This window comes from Hemitrygon akajei, chromosome 5 (assembly GCF_048418815.1).
Source record: "Hemitrygon akajei chromosome 5, sHemAka1.3, whole genome shotgun sequence".
NCBI classification, from domain to species: Eukaryota; Metazoa; Chordata; class Chondrichthyes; order Myliobatiformes; family Dasyatidae; genus Hemitrygon; species Hemitrygon akajei.
The window spans coordinates 92,934,774-92,949,515 of record NC_133128.1 but is presented as its reverse complement, the minus strand read 5'-3'; the positions used below and the strand labels follow the sequence as shown (position 1 = coordinate 92,949,515).

The 14,742-nt window shown below is 42.8% G+C and overlaps 1 protein-coding gene across 7 annotated transcripts in view; it reads right to left on the bottom strand.

Moving 5' to 3' along the window:
* mcf2la (mcf.2 cell line derived transforming sequence-like a) overlaps positions 1 to 14,742 on the bottom strand; it is a 275,198-nt gene that overhangs the window by 108,544 nt on the left and 151,912 nt on the right. The gene's annotated exons all lie outside the window — the stretch shown is intronic.

Here is a 14,742-nt window from a genome sequence, read left to right as displayed (position 1 = left end):
TTCTTTCAGGACTACTTCTCTCTTTAGCTCTGTAATTTCTGGTATTCCCACAATGAGACACCATTCACCTTCAGACCCACAAGATCGCCATACAATTTCAGTGCCACAATGTGATCTCCATATTTCTTCAAATGAAATTGTGGAGGAATTCAGCAGGACAGGCAGCATCTAGGGAAAAAAGTACAGTCAATGTTTTGGGCCGAAACCCTTCAGCAGGACTGGAGAAAAAAAGCTGTGGAGTAGATTTAAAAGGTTGGGGAGGGGTGAGAGAAACACGAGGCAATGGATGAAACATGGAGGGGGAGGGATGAAGTAAAGAGCTGGGAAGTTAATTGGTGTAAGAGACAGAAGATCATGGAAGAAAGAAAAAGGCAGGAAGAGCACCAGCGGGAGGTGGTGGATGGGCAAGGAGATAGAGTGAGAGAGGGAAAATGGGTGGGGAGGTGGTTGGAGGAGCATTACTGGAAGTTTGAGAAATTGATATTCATGCCATCAGGTTAGAAGCTAACCAAACGGAATACAAGGTGTTGTTCCTCCAACCTGAGTGTGGCCTCGTCACGACAGTGGAGGAGCCCATGGATGGACATATCAGAATGGGAATGGGAAGTGGATTTTAAAATGGGTGACCACCGGGAGATCCCGCTTGTTCTGGCGTATGGAGCGTAGATGCGCAGCAAAGTGGTCTCCCAATCCACGTCGGGTCTCACCGATGTGCAGGAGGCCACAACGGGAGCACTGAACACAATAAATGACCCCAACAGACTCACAGGTGAAGTGTTGCCTCATCTGTTTAGGGCCCTGGATGTTAGTGAGGAAGGAGGTGTAAGGCAGGTGTTAACAGTTGTTCCACTTGCAAGGATAAGTGCCAGGAAGGAGATCAGTTGGGAGGGACGAGTGGAGAAGGGAGTCATGTAGGGAGCGATCCCTGCGGAAAGCAGAAAGTGGGGGAGAGGGAAAGATGTGCTTGGTCATGGGATCCCATTAGAGATGGTGGAAGTTTTGGAGAATTCTGTGCCGGATGCAGAGACTGGTGGGGGTGGTAGGTGAGGACAAGAGAAGCCCTATCCCTGGAAAGGTGACAGGAAGATGGGGTAAGAGCAGATGTGTGAGAAATGGAAGCAACGTCGTTGAGGACAGCATTGATGGTGGAGGAAGGGAAGCCCCTTTCTTTGAAAAAGAACTACATCTCCTTCATTCTCGAATGAAAAGTTTCATCCTGAGAGCAGAGGTGGAGGAATTGAGAAAAGGGGAAGGTGTTTTTGAAGTAGTAGGGTGGGACGAGGTGTAGTCCAGGTAGCTGTGAGAATCTGTGGGTTGGTAATAGACATTAGTGGATAAGCTGTCTCTGGACAGATCGAGAAAGGGAGGGAGGTGTCAGAAATAGACCAGATAAATTTGAGGGCAAGGTGGAAGTTGGGGGGCAACGTGGATGAAGTCGACAAGTTCAGCACAGATGCAGAAAGCGTCACCCAGTGGCCACCCATTTTAATTCCACTTCCCATTCCCATATGTACATCTGTCATGATGAGGCCACACTTAGGTTGGAGAAACAACACCTTATATTTCATTTGGGTAGCCTCCAACCTGATGGCATTGATTTCTCAAACTTCCGGTGATGCTCCCCAACACCCCCGCCCCCTCCATTTCCCATCCCCTTGTCCCTCTCTCACCTTTCTCCTTGACTACCCATCGCCTCCCTTTGGTCCTTTCTCCCCCTTTTTCTTTCTTCCATGGCCTTCTGTCTCTTCCACCAATCAACTTCCCAGCTTTTTAGTTCATCTCCTCCCCCTCCAAGTTTCACCTATCACCTGGTGTTTCACACTCCCCTCCCTCCCCATCTATTAAATCTACTCCTCAGCTTTTTCTCTCCAGTCCTGCTGAAGGGTTTCAGCCCAAATCGTCAACTGTACTTTTTTCCATAAATGCTGTCTGGCCTGTTGAGTTTCTCCAGCATTTTGTGTGTTCTTCAGATCTCCAGCATCTGCAAATTTTCTCATAGTGATTCCATATTTCTTCAGACTCGTCACTGGGACATCATTATAGTAGGTAAGCCTTACAATCTATTACTTTGGTAGAACTATATTCTACAGGGGATGAATAAAGTATCTATCTATATCTATAAGACATGGGAGCAGAATTAGGCTCATTGAGTCTGCTCTGCCATTTCATTATGGCAGATCCATTTCCCTCTCAACTCTATTCTACTGCCTTCTCCGTGTAACCTCTCACTCCATGAGTAATCAAGAACCTATCAACCTCTGCCTTTAATACACTCAATGACCACACCTCCACAGCTGTCCATGCAAAGAATTCCACAGATTCACCACCCTCTGGCTAAAGAAATTCCCCCTCATTTTCATTCTAAATAGATGTTCCTCTATCGGGCTGTGCTCTCTGGCCCTACATTCACCCACTATATTCATCCTCTCTTCAACGACTCTATCTAGGCCTTTCAATATTCAATAGGTTTCAATCAGATCTTCCCTCATTCCTCTAAATATCAGTGAGTAAAGGCCCAGAGCTATCAATCACACCTCATACAATAAGCTTTTCATTCCTGGAATCATTCTCAAGAATCACCTCTAAACTAAACACAGAAATAAGATGAAGTTCACATTCTCACAATGCACTGTTTAAACTAGAACTGAAGGGTGATGGGAACCAGAGTGCCAGAACAGTAGTGGAGAGGTTGTGGAGGCAGATGCTGGTAAGACCACAGACAAAGTCAGGAATCAAAAGGTTGACCGTGGTGAAACTAGTGTCCTGAGCTGTGTATATTTTAATGGAAGAAGTATCATAAGAATGGTAGATGAGCTCACGGCATGGATCAAAACCTGGAATTATGACATTGTAGCCATTAGTGAGAGTTGGTTACAGGAGGGGCAGGACAGGCAGCTCAATATTCCAGGGTTCTGTTGTTTCAGATATGACAGAGCCTGACAGAAATTATCTGGCAAGTGTGGATTGGTACCAGCTGCTTTCTGGCAAAGCGATACTTGATAAGTGGGAAGCCTTCAAATGTGAAATTTTGATAGAACAAAGCTTATATGTGCCTATCAGAATAAAAGGTAAAGTTAACAAGTGTAGGGAACCTTGGTTTTCAAGAGATATTGAGGCCCTGGTTAAGAGAAAAAAGGAGGTGCATAGTAGGTATAGGCAGGTATGAATAAATGAAGTGCTTATGGAGTACGAGAAATGCAAGAGAACACTCAGAAAGAAATCAGGAAGGCTAAAAGAAGGCACAAAGTTACTCTAGCAGACAAGGTGAAAGAGATTCTACAGATATATATAACTAAATTGCAAGGGTCAAAATTGGTCCTCTGGAAGACCAGAATGGTAATCCATGTGTGGAGCCAGAACAGATGGAGGAGATCTTACATCAGTTCTTTGCATCTGTATTTACTCAGCGGCATCAACTTCATGAACCCTATACAGATTTCAGAGAAGGAGGTGTTTGCTTCCCTGAGGCAAATCAGGGTGGATGAATCCCCAGGGCCTGACAAGGTGTTTCCTTGGACCCTGTGGGAGACAAGTGCAGAAATTGCTGGAGCACTAGCAGAGATATTTAAATTATCCTTAGTGACAGGAGAGGTCCCAGAAGATTGGAGGATAGCCAATGTTGTTCTGCAGTTTAAAAAAGATTCTACACATAAAACAGGAAACTATAGACCAGTGAGTCTGACATCAGTAGAGGAAAAGTTGTTGGAGGTATTCTAAGGGACCAGATATGTAAGTTTTTGTATAGATGTGGATTGATCATCAGCATGGCTTTGTGTGTAGTAGGTTATGTGTAACCAATCTTATTGAGTTTCTCGAGGAAGTTACCAGGAAAGTGATGAAGGCAAGGCAGTGGATGTTGCCTACATGGACTTTAGTAATGTATTTGACAAGATCCCATATTGGAGGCAGTCAAGACGGTTCAGTCACTCGGCAATCAGGATAAGGTAGGTAAATTGGATTAGATACTGGCTTTGTGGAAGTCCTCTCAAAATGAATGCTAACATTGCATTTTCCTTCTTCACCACCAATTCATCCAGCAAGTTAACCTTTGGGAATCCTGCACGATGACTCCCAACTCTTTCTGCACCTCGAATTTTTGAATTTTCAGAAAATAATCTATGCTTTTATTCCTTCTACCAAAGTGCATGACCATGCACTTCCTGACACTCTATTGCATTTGCCTCTTTTTTGCCCATTCTTTTAATCTAAGTCCTTCTACAGCCTCCCTGTTTCCTTAACACTACCTGCCCCTCCACCTATCTTTGGATCATCCACAGACTTGACTACAAATCCATCAATCATTGACATACAATGTAAAAAGAAGCAGTCCCAATACAGACCCCCATGTGACACCACTAGTCACTGGCAACCAATTGAAAAGGCTCCCTTTATTTCCACACTTTGCCTCCTGACAATCAGCCAATGCTCTATCCATGCTAGTATCTTTCCTGGAATAGCATAGGCTCTTATCTTGTTAAGCAGCCTCAAGTGCGGCTCCTTGTAAAAGGCCTTCTGAAAATCCAAGTACACAACATCAACTGATTCTTCTTTGTCTGTTCTGCTTGTTACTTCCTCAGAGAATTTTAACAGATCTGTTAAATTTGTTAAGATTTTCTCTTAAACAGGCCAAGCTGACTTTGGCTTTGCCTCCAAGTAATCTGAAACTTCGACTCCAACACCCTCCCAACTACTGAGGTCAGGCTAACTGGCCTATAATTTCCTTTCTTCTGCCTCCCTCCCTTTTTCAAGAGTGGTGTGACATTAGCAATCTTCCAGTTCTCCAGAACCATTCCAGAATCTAATGATTCTTGAAAGATCATTACTAATGCCTCCACAATCTCTTCAGCTGCTTCTTTCAGAATCCTGGGGTATAATCCATCTGGTCCAGGTGACTTATCTACCTTCAGACCTTTTAGTTTCCCAAGTACCTTCTCGCTAGTAATAGCAACTACACTCACTTCTGCCCATTGGTACTCTTGAACTTCCAGCAAGTGTTTTCTACAGTGAAGACTGATGCAAAATATTATTCAGTTCATCCAAATTTCCTTGCATTACCATTACCACCTCTGCAGTATCATTTTCCAGTGGTATGATATCTATTCTTCTCTTGATTTTGCTCTTCATATATCTCAAAAAAACTTCTGATATCTGATATTGGCTAGCTTTCACCTTTTTCCCCTTTAATACCTTATGTGGCTTGGTATTCAATGCTGTTTGATAATGCTGCTACAAAGTGACCAAAGTGTTCTCCACAGCTCCCAGAGGGGAGATCTGCTATTAGCACTGACGCTGGCAACATTCATATCCTACCTTGCCCTATAACGGTTGGAAGGCTGCTTGTGAGTGTTGTGCAGTGAGTCTGGATCTTGCAGGAAGAGTGATTGAATGTCTGGCAGCACGTACAAACTGTGAAAATCCTTGCTCTGTAGGTGCAAGGCCTGGAGTAGGAAGTATTCCAGCAGTTCGTCTTTTAACTATGGATTTCAGCACATTCAGACTCTTGTGCCCCTATTGGAGTAGTGATGTGTGATTGTAGCAAAGTTAGCTGTATTGCTGATTTAAAGAGATTAGAGGAGTCACAGCGTATGGATTAATCCTTTACCCAGCTCCTTGTCTATAGCCTAAAAGATTATGGATTTCAGGTGCATATTCATGTACTTTTGAAAACTAAGGCAATGAGTTGGAGATCTCCACTAGTCATGTAGTGTTTAATTTCTCATTTGTCCTCTAATCTTTCACACAAATAACTTAAACTTACACCGTCCTAGTTATAGTCTTTACTGCTAACGAAATAGGTCTTACCTTTTTTAGGCCTCTGGTAATTATAGGTGTCTCAATTAAATCTCACTTGGTCTCTCTTGCTCTGATGAATATAAATCCAATTGAGCCAGTCCCTTTTTTTAACTATGCACTTCAAAGAAATGTTCTCAAAGTCTTTGCACCTTCATGCGGCTTTACTAGTTTTGTAATAAAGGATCGAACGTACCCTTTTCAGTTTGAAATTCATTATTTTGGAAGTGTGTCATACCCGGGCTTAGTCTTTCAGTGATTTTGGTTTACCTTCAATAATCACTACATTTGCTCAACAAAAAAAAAAGAACACCGTCTATGGCAAAGAACTACCTTGGACTTCTTGATGAAACTGGAAACACAAAGTACACTGCAGAGGCTGTGGTCAAATCAAGACATACAAACAAGCTGGATGAACTCAGCAGGTCGGGCAGCATGAAACAGGAGAAGCCTGGGGCAAGTAAACGACCTTTTGTTGATTCACACTGTGTCTCTGTGGTTTGAACAGTTTTTGAAAGGTCAGCACTGCCCATCTATTGGGAATCATTGCTCGATTGTGTGGCGTTTGCCTAAGGGATCATTGCTTTGTTTTATTGAACTGCTGAAATATTCCAGTTGCCAGTATTTGGACTAAAGGTTGTTTGGTCTGGTTTAAGCACCATGGATTTCTGGATATTTTGTTAGTTGATTATGTTTATTGAATCAAATATTACCAGTACTACGGGCAAAAAAAAGTTAATTATAAGTCACACAACTGGAAAAAGTGACGTGAGTGTATCAAAGCATGGAATTGGCACCAGTGATTCTGCAGTTGGGACCTGCTAAAAGAAATTGAAGCTAAAGCTAAGGCTAATCAAATCAAAAGTCTTCAAAAGGAGTATGAACGAGCAGTTTTTTGGGGTACTGAAAGTCTGTTTCTTTATTGATGCTTTGTTGTACACTTGGTGCTCAGTGGAGGGTGTTGATGGTTTTTTGCAGGTGGGGGTGCGGGGATCATTACCTTGTTGCTGCTTGTGTGTGGAGGGGGGAGCCGGGGGGGGGGCTTTAGGGTTCTAACATTATAACTGTCATTCATTTTTTAGGACACTCCTCTGTTTCTGTGGATGTTTGTGAAGAAAAAGAATTTCATGATGTATATTGTACACATATCTCTGACATTAAATGTACCTACCTATTGAAATCTATTGAAACAAATGTGAGCAAAATTAAAGGCTTAATACCATCAATCTTATGAAAAATAAAGAAAATGGCTTACAAGTGCAATTTCATTTTGAAGATTTGACTAATTTCTGTGAAGTTGTTGCTTAGCAACTAAATTCATTACTTCCCAAGACTGAATAAGTAAAACCATTTTTTTTCAAACATTGATCATTATTGTAGTGCATTCACAGAGGGTACGAAACAATGGTTGACCCAAACATGTTATTTTGAAGGTCAAGCAACAGACACAAAATGCTGGTGGAACGCAGCAGGCCAGGCAGCATCTACAGGGAGAAGCACTGTCGACGTTTCGGGCCGAGTCCTGACGAAAGGGAATTTCCAGCATCTGCAGATTTCCTCGTGTTTGATTTTGAAGGTCATGTTGCTTCATTAAGCGAATAGGTGCCTCACCTTCCACAAGACAATGCTTCCTAAATTCCAAGGCATGTTTTGATTACACAGAGAAGTGACCTACAGGTGACATGAAACCAAACAACAGTGTGCCTAATGTCAGCACTCAAAGTCCTGCTGCAGGAAGAAAATCTTCTGTATCTACTACCTCCTCACACAGAGGCTGAATTAACTGCATTAATCACACAGCAATGACTATTGAAGGACAAACATGTGCTGTAAGAGCAAGAGAGGATTCTATGGAAACGGAAGTAGAAGCTACAGAAAAGGAAAAATCAGGAAGAAATTGCCACACATATGGCCAAAGTTAATGTGCTAAATACTCAAAGTACTCCAGCAGGACAGTCCTAAGATGCAAGTTCCCCTATTCAGAAGGCACAAAGAGAAACAAAGACACCCAGCGTCAATGTTAATTTATTCATTCCTCGAGTGTCTGTGAAACAATGAACAGTGTTGAAGACTGACAGCTATAGTGACTGCCTCTATTTCCTTGAACAGTACACTAGTGGTTGGCTGAGAGAACTTGCCAGAAGTCGCCAGCATGTTGATCCTAAGGAAGGATATGTAAAAGCTAAAGCTTTACTTTTGATAATGAACAGAAAACAGCATCTGCCTACGTGCAAAAGGCTCTTTCTTGGTTACCTATCAAATCTGAAGACATGAAAGAGGCTGTTGTAATGTCACGGAAGAAGTACTGTACTGGCCTGTCAATATGTTGATTATCGTAAAGAAGTTGCCCTATATGCTTTGGGATAAATGGAGAACAGAGGCACAACCATAAGATAACTTCCACTGACATTGTTGATTTTATTGAAAGGCAAGTAAAGATTGCTACACATTTGGTGTTTTGGAATAAACAGGATATTCCATCACCTGCAATAAGCAAAGGTGTAAACAAAACTAAGTCACAATATCATTCTAAGGCTAAAGGAAACAGCTTTGCCATTACCTTGGCCACTGTGAAAATTAAAGCTAAAAATGAAGCTGGGACTAATGAAAGGGAAATGACCTTGTCAGCCAAAGAAGTGTGTCTGTTCTGTGAGGGTGAACGTGCATTGCATTTGTACCCACAGATGAAAAAAAGGGCTTAAGAGTGAAAAAATTGCTTTTCTAAAGAAAAATGGTGATGGTTTTGGTGTTTGTGTACAGAACACATCAGCAAGGATAGCAGGAAGCATCTTTCATGCGAGGTATATAGTGGTAAGCATCCCTGCATACTTCATATTCACTCTGACAAAAGGGTGAAAAGTCAGAACAAGCTGCGAAAGAATTGGACACAGCAGTGAGCAGTGCCTTGGTATCTCATGGTCTTACAGGGGCAAGCGATCATGATTGTAATCTTCCCGTAATTACAGTACAGGTGAAGTCTAAGAAGGATAACAAGACAGTGGTTACTTACGCTTTCCCAGACGAAGGAAATACAGCAGTGTTTGGCACAGTGAGCCTCATGAAAAGCTCAACCTCACTGGAAAAAGGACATGGGTCAAGAGAAGATCATTGTTTCAGGATTGGAAGTGGCTGGCTTAGATGGTGAAAACTGTTGTGAACTACTTAACATATATAGACAGGAAAGTATGCCTGTCCATAAAAGGAACATTCGACAACAGGGATGGTCTCGCATGAAACACATCTGTTTGCCAGAGATTGATTCAGAAATTGAGCAGCTGATAGAGAACAAATGTGTCTAAAGCATTGGAGCTGTTGCAAGTGATACGCAGTGTTAATGATAGAGATAATAGTTAACAGGATCCTAGTTTGGTACTTGAACGAACTTTGGCAATGCAGTTCAAGGCAGACGTCCCTGAGTGCAGTCAGAATGAACAACCTGGTTTGTCGAGAGAAGATCGTATGTTTATGGAGCCAGACTAGTTTACCTTTGAGAAAGAAAAAGGTTGATATGCCAAAGATTGCTGAACAGCGTGCTCTGAGTCTAAGGAAAAGGTTCAAGAAAGATTTGTCATTTCATGCTGACTACACAGCTTTCATGAAGGATGTCATCTCCAAAGATTATGCCGAAAGACTGCCAGCAGGGGATCTGGAATGCAGTGATGGGAAAGTCTGGTATATGCCACATCATGGTGTTCATCATCCAGAAAATGGAAACTTTCTGTTGTATTTGACTGTGGAGCAACTTTTCAGGAGATATCACTTAATGTTCAGATTTTACAGGTATCAGATCTTATTAGCTCACTGATTGGAGTCATAACCAGGAGGATGAAAGGTGACTTGATAGAGGTGTACAAGATAATGAGAGGGATTGATCATGTGGATAGCCAAAGGCTTTTCCCCAGGGCTGAATTGGCTAGCACGAGAGGGCATAGTTTTAAGGTGCCTGGAAGTAGGTACAGAGGAGATGTCAGCGTAAGTTTTTTACACAGAAACTAGTGAGTGCGTGGAATGGGCTGCCGGCGGCGGTGGTGGAGGCGGAAACGATAGGGTCTTTTAAGAGACTCCTGGATGGCTACATGGAGCTTAGAAAAATAGAGGGCTATGGGTAAAGCCTAGGTAGTTCTAAGGTAGGGACATGTTCAGCACAGCTTTGTGGGCCGAACAGCCTGTATTGTGCTGTATGTTTTCTATGTTTAACCAGATTCAGAAAAGAACCAGTGGTGATCATGGCAGATACTGAATCAATGTTCCATCAGGTTAAAGTACCAGTGGAAGATGCAGATCTGCTAAGGTTTCTATGGTGGCTTAATGGTGACCTCAGCCAAGATGTGGAGGGCTTTGGAATGGTGATACATCTCTTTGTAGCAACTTCATCACTGAACTATGCCAACTCTTAGGAAATGTGCAGAAAATAATGGAGAACAGTCCGGCTGTGAGACAGTGGATAAGATTTTGCATTGCTTCTATGTCATTGCTTCTTGTGTCAGTGTCCCACTCAGGAGCAACTGATGTTGGTATAGTATCAATCCAGCCAAGCCATTTCTTACATAGATTTTGTAGCAGATAGTACCACCAGATTCAAGATTTGTAAAGGAGCATAGATGGAACTAACTGTGAAGAGGATTCCCCTTCTGCTGAGTGCTCTACTTTGGATCGTGATATTAAAGTTGAAAGTATCAGACTGAATGCATCACTGCACACCCTGCACTTACTCCATATCTAAGTCCTTCATGTCCTTCACTCTTTGCTTTTCTGGTATCACAGCTAGCACACTAAGTCTGATGCTTATCCACTTTGTGAGCTGAAAGCCACCTTTAGTACAAATGGATATAAAGTCATGATAGAAATTGGAAGAGTTAAGATGGTGCCAAATCGCTGCCCCTTCAAGCTCACCTGCGGAAACTCCTCTCTTTAGTATCTCTTTTTCACCTTTTCATAGTGGTTGAGTTTCTGTTGAGGTCCCTGATCTACAACAGCACTCAAAACTGTTTTTTTTATGGCGGATGAGTTCCCATTCTTGGAGCTCACTGACCAGCCGTAAAGTGGTGTAACTGTTCTTCCAACCATTTGAAAGACTTCAAGGCTGTCAGATGTTTGAAAACCCTGGATTTTGGAGAAGTTACTGCGGTACAGTTACCCCACTTTACAGACGCAAGCGAAGATGGCCATGGAGCAGTGACCTACCTATTGTTGCACAACACATTTGAATTTAAATCTTACATCATCCCATAACATGAGGGAGTAAAAATCTTTGCATTATGATTCCTGTAGAAGATCTTGAGGATTTGGGGGCTCATGCCAAACTTCTTCAGTTGCCTGAGATGGAAGAGGCAGCCTCCAACCTAATGGCATGAACATCGATTTCTCAAACTTCTGGTCACACCTCTTCCTTCATCATTCCCCACCCCCTTTTTCCCTCTCTCACCTTATCTCCTTGCCCACCCATCATCTCCCTCTGGTGCTCCTCCCCCTTCTTCTTTCTTCCATGGACTTCTGTCCTCTCCTATCGGACTCCTCCTTCTCCAGCCCTGTATCTCTTTCACCAGTCAACTTCCCAGCTCCTTATTTCATCCCTCCCCCTCCCGATTTCACCTGTTATCTTGTGTTTCTCTTTCCCCCACCCCCACCTTGTAAATCTACTCCGCAGCTTTGTCCTCCAGCCCTGCCGAAGGGTCTCGGCCTGAAACGCCAACTGTACTCTTTTCCATAGATGCTGCCTGACCTGCTGAGTTCCTCCAGCATTTTGTGTGTGTTGCTTGGATTTCCAGTACCCGCAGATTTTCTCTTGTTTGTTAATACATGCCAAACTTGTTTTGGAAATGGTGGGTCAAGGAGTATTTACCACAGTTACAGGACAACAGAAACGGTCGGGTATAAAATGCAATTTCATCCCAGGAGACACTGTGTTTATAGTTGATGGCTCAGCACCTCAAAACTCATGGACCATAGGAAGAGCCAATCCAGTCTTTCCAGACAGAAGAGAATTTGTGCAGCAGGTGCACATGAAGCAGCCAAAATCTGTCTTCTACAGGAGGCAGAAGTTTGAGGAGCTACAGTTTTAGAAGTTTCATGACTTTGACCGGACAGAGAGTGGTGGTAACTCACTCTCATCACTCTGTACTAGGCTAAGTGCTAGTAACCTCTGGTCTAGATGACTGTCACACATGATAACTGGAAGAAGAAAGAGGACACTTGTTTAAGATGCTTGTCCCTGAAAATTTTATGGCTCCTATCTTAGTAGTATGTAGTTGTAATTATTATAGTGTAATAATTAAGGGGCTGAGATGTTGGAGCCATGTATCTATTTTCTGTCTGTATTGTATTTGTGGTGGATTTATTATGGTAATCTGTCATGCGATTTGGGGTGCAGTAGAAGCAAATGAGTATAATTATGTTTTCATGCTTGGGGTTTTATTTTAATTTAGTCTAGTGAAGAGTAGGTAATTCATGGGAGTGATGTTTTTTGTTGACTGTTAATTGGAATGTTATTGGACACTTAAATACACTAATTCTGATATCACTTGAATACGCTAGCTCAACCGCTAACTTTATTACTTCGCTAATTTGAACGCTGTATCGCTGATATAGTTTTGTCAATTTTTTATCATTCCAGGATTGTTTTGTAATAAAGGATGGAACGTATCCTTTTTGATTTGGAAATTCATAATTTGGAAGCATGTCATCTAGTGTCGAGTACCCTGGCTTAGTGTCTCAGTGGTTTAGGTTTCTCTTCAAGTAACCCTTACGGCAGGGTCAATGGCAGGATTCTTAGCAGGATGGGTGGACAGAGGGATTTTGGGGTCCACTGATAGATCCCTGAAATTTGCTGTGCAAGTTGATAAGGTCGTCACGAAGGCATATAGTGTGCTGGCCTTCATCAGTCAGGAGATGGAGCTCGAGAGCCACGAGGAATGTTGCAGCTCCGGACCACAACTGGAATAGTGTGTTCAGTTCTGGTCATCCTCATTATGAGAAAGGTGTGGAAACTTTAGAGAGGCTGTGGAGGAGATTTACCAGGATGCCACCTGGATTAGAAACCATGTTTTACGATAAACTGAGCAAGCTAGGGCTTTTCTAGATAGACTGAAGAAGAATGAGAGGTGACTGAAAGGCATGTATGGTGCGATATTGTTCTAGATTCTAAGATCCCTCTTTTTCTCTACACTGACTATCCTAACTTAGCACATAGATAGATAGATAGATAGATAGATACTTTATTCATCCCCATGGGGAAATTCAACATTTTTTTCCAATGTCCCATACACTTGTTGTAGCAAAAACTCATTACATACAATACTTAACTCAGTAATAATATGATATGCATCTAAATCACTAACTCAAAAAGCATTAATAATAGCTTTTAAAAAGTTCTTAAGTCCTGGCAGTTGAATTGTAAAGCCTAATGGCATTGGGGAGTATTGACCTCTTCATCCTGTCTGAGGAGCATTGCATCGACAGTAACCTGTCGCTGAAACTGCTTCTCTGTCTCTGGATGGTGCTATGTAGAGGATGTTCAGGGTTTTCCATAATTGACCGTAGCCTACTCAGCGCCCTTCGCTCAGCTACCGATGTTAAACTCTCCAGTACTTTGCCCACGACAGAGCCCGCCTTCCTTACCAGCTTATTAAGACGTGAGGCGTCCTTCTTCTTAATGCTTCCTCCCCAACACGCCACCACAAAGAAGAGGGCGCTCTCAACAACTGACCTATAGAACATCTTCAGCATCTCACTGCAGACATTGAATGACGCCAACCTTCTAAGGAAGTACAGTCGACTCTGTGCCTTCCTGCACAAGGCATCTGTGTTGGCAGTCCAGTCTAGCTTCTCGTCTAACTGTACTCCCAGATACTTGTAGGTCTTAACCTGCTCCACACATTCTCCATTAATGATCACTGGCTCCATATGAGGCCTAGATCTCCTAAAGTCCACCACCATCTCCTTGGTCTTGGTGACATTGAGACGCAGGTAGTTTGAGTTGCACCATATCACAAAGTCCTGTATCAGTTTCCTATACTCCTCCTCCTGTCCATTCCTGACACACCCCACTATGGCCGTGTCATCAGCGAACTTCTGCACATGGCAGGACTCCGAGTTATATTGGAAGTCTGATGTGTACATACTCCCCCACCTTGTTTATCCTCATGAAATGCATTGCCTCACACTTAAACAGATTGGATTTTTGTGCCCTATGACTAGTCTTCTTTCAGTGTGGAACTGTCTCCCTGTTAAATCCATTAAATCATATCATATTAAATTATACATAGATTCAAATCATATATTCATACTATAAAAGCACAGCACTGTGGAATGAGTCCTGATTGGTGCAACTCAAACTACCTGCGTCTCAATATCACTAAGACCAAGGAGATGGTGGTGGACTTTAGGAGATCTAGGCCTCATATGGAGCCAGTGATCATTAATGGAGAATGTGTGGAGCAGGTTAAGACCTACAAGTATCTGGGAGTACAGTTAGACGAGAAGCTAGACTGGACTGCCAACACAGATGCCTTGTGCAGGAAGGCACAGAGTTGACTGTACTTCTTTAGAAGGTTGGCGTCATTCAATGTTTGTAGTGAGATGCTGAAGATGTTCTATAGGTCAGTTGTGGAGAGCACCCTCTTCTTTGTGGTGGCTTGTTGGGGAGGCAGCATTAAGAAGAGGGATGCCTCACGTCTTAATAAGCTGGTAAGGAAGGCGGGCTCTGTTGTGGGCAAAGTACTGGAGAGTATAACATCAGTAGCAGAGCGAAGGGCGCTGAGTAGGCTATGGTCAATTATGGAAAACCCTGAACATCCTCTACATAGCACCATCCAGAGACAGAGAAGCAGTTTCAGCGACAGGTTGCTATCGATGCAATGCTCCTCAGACAGGATGAAGAGAACAATACTCCCCAATGCTATTCGGCTTTACAATTCAACCGCCAGGAGTAAGATATGTTAAAGTGCCGGGGTT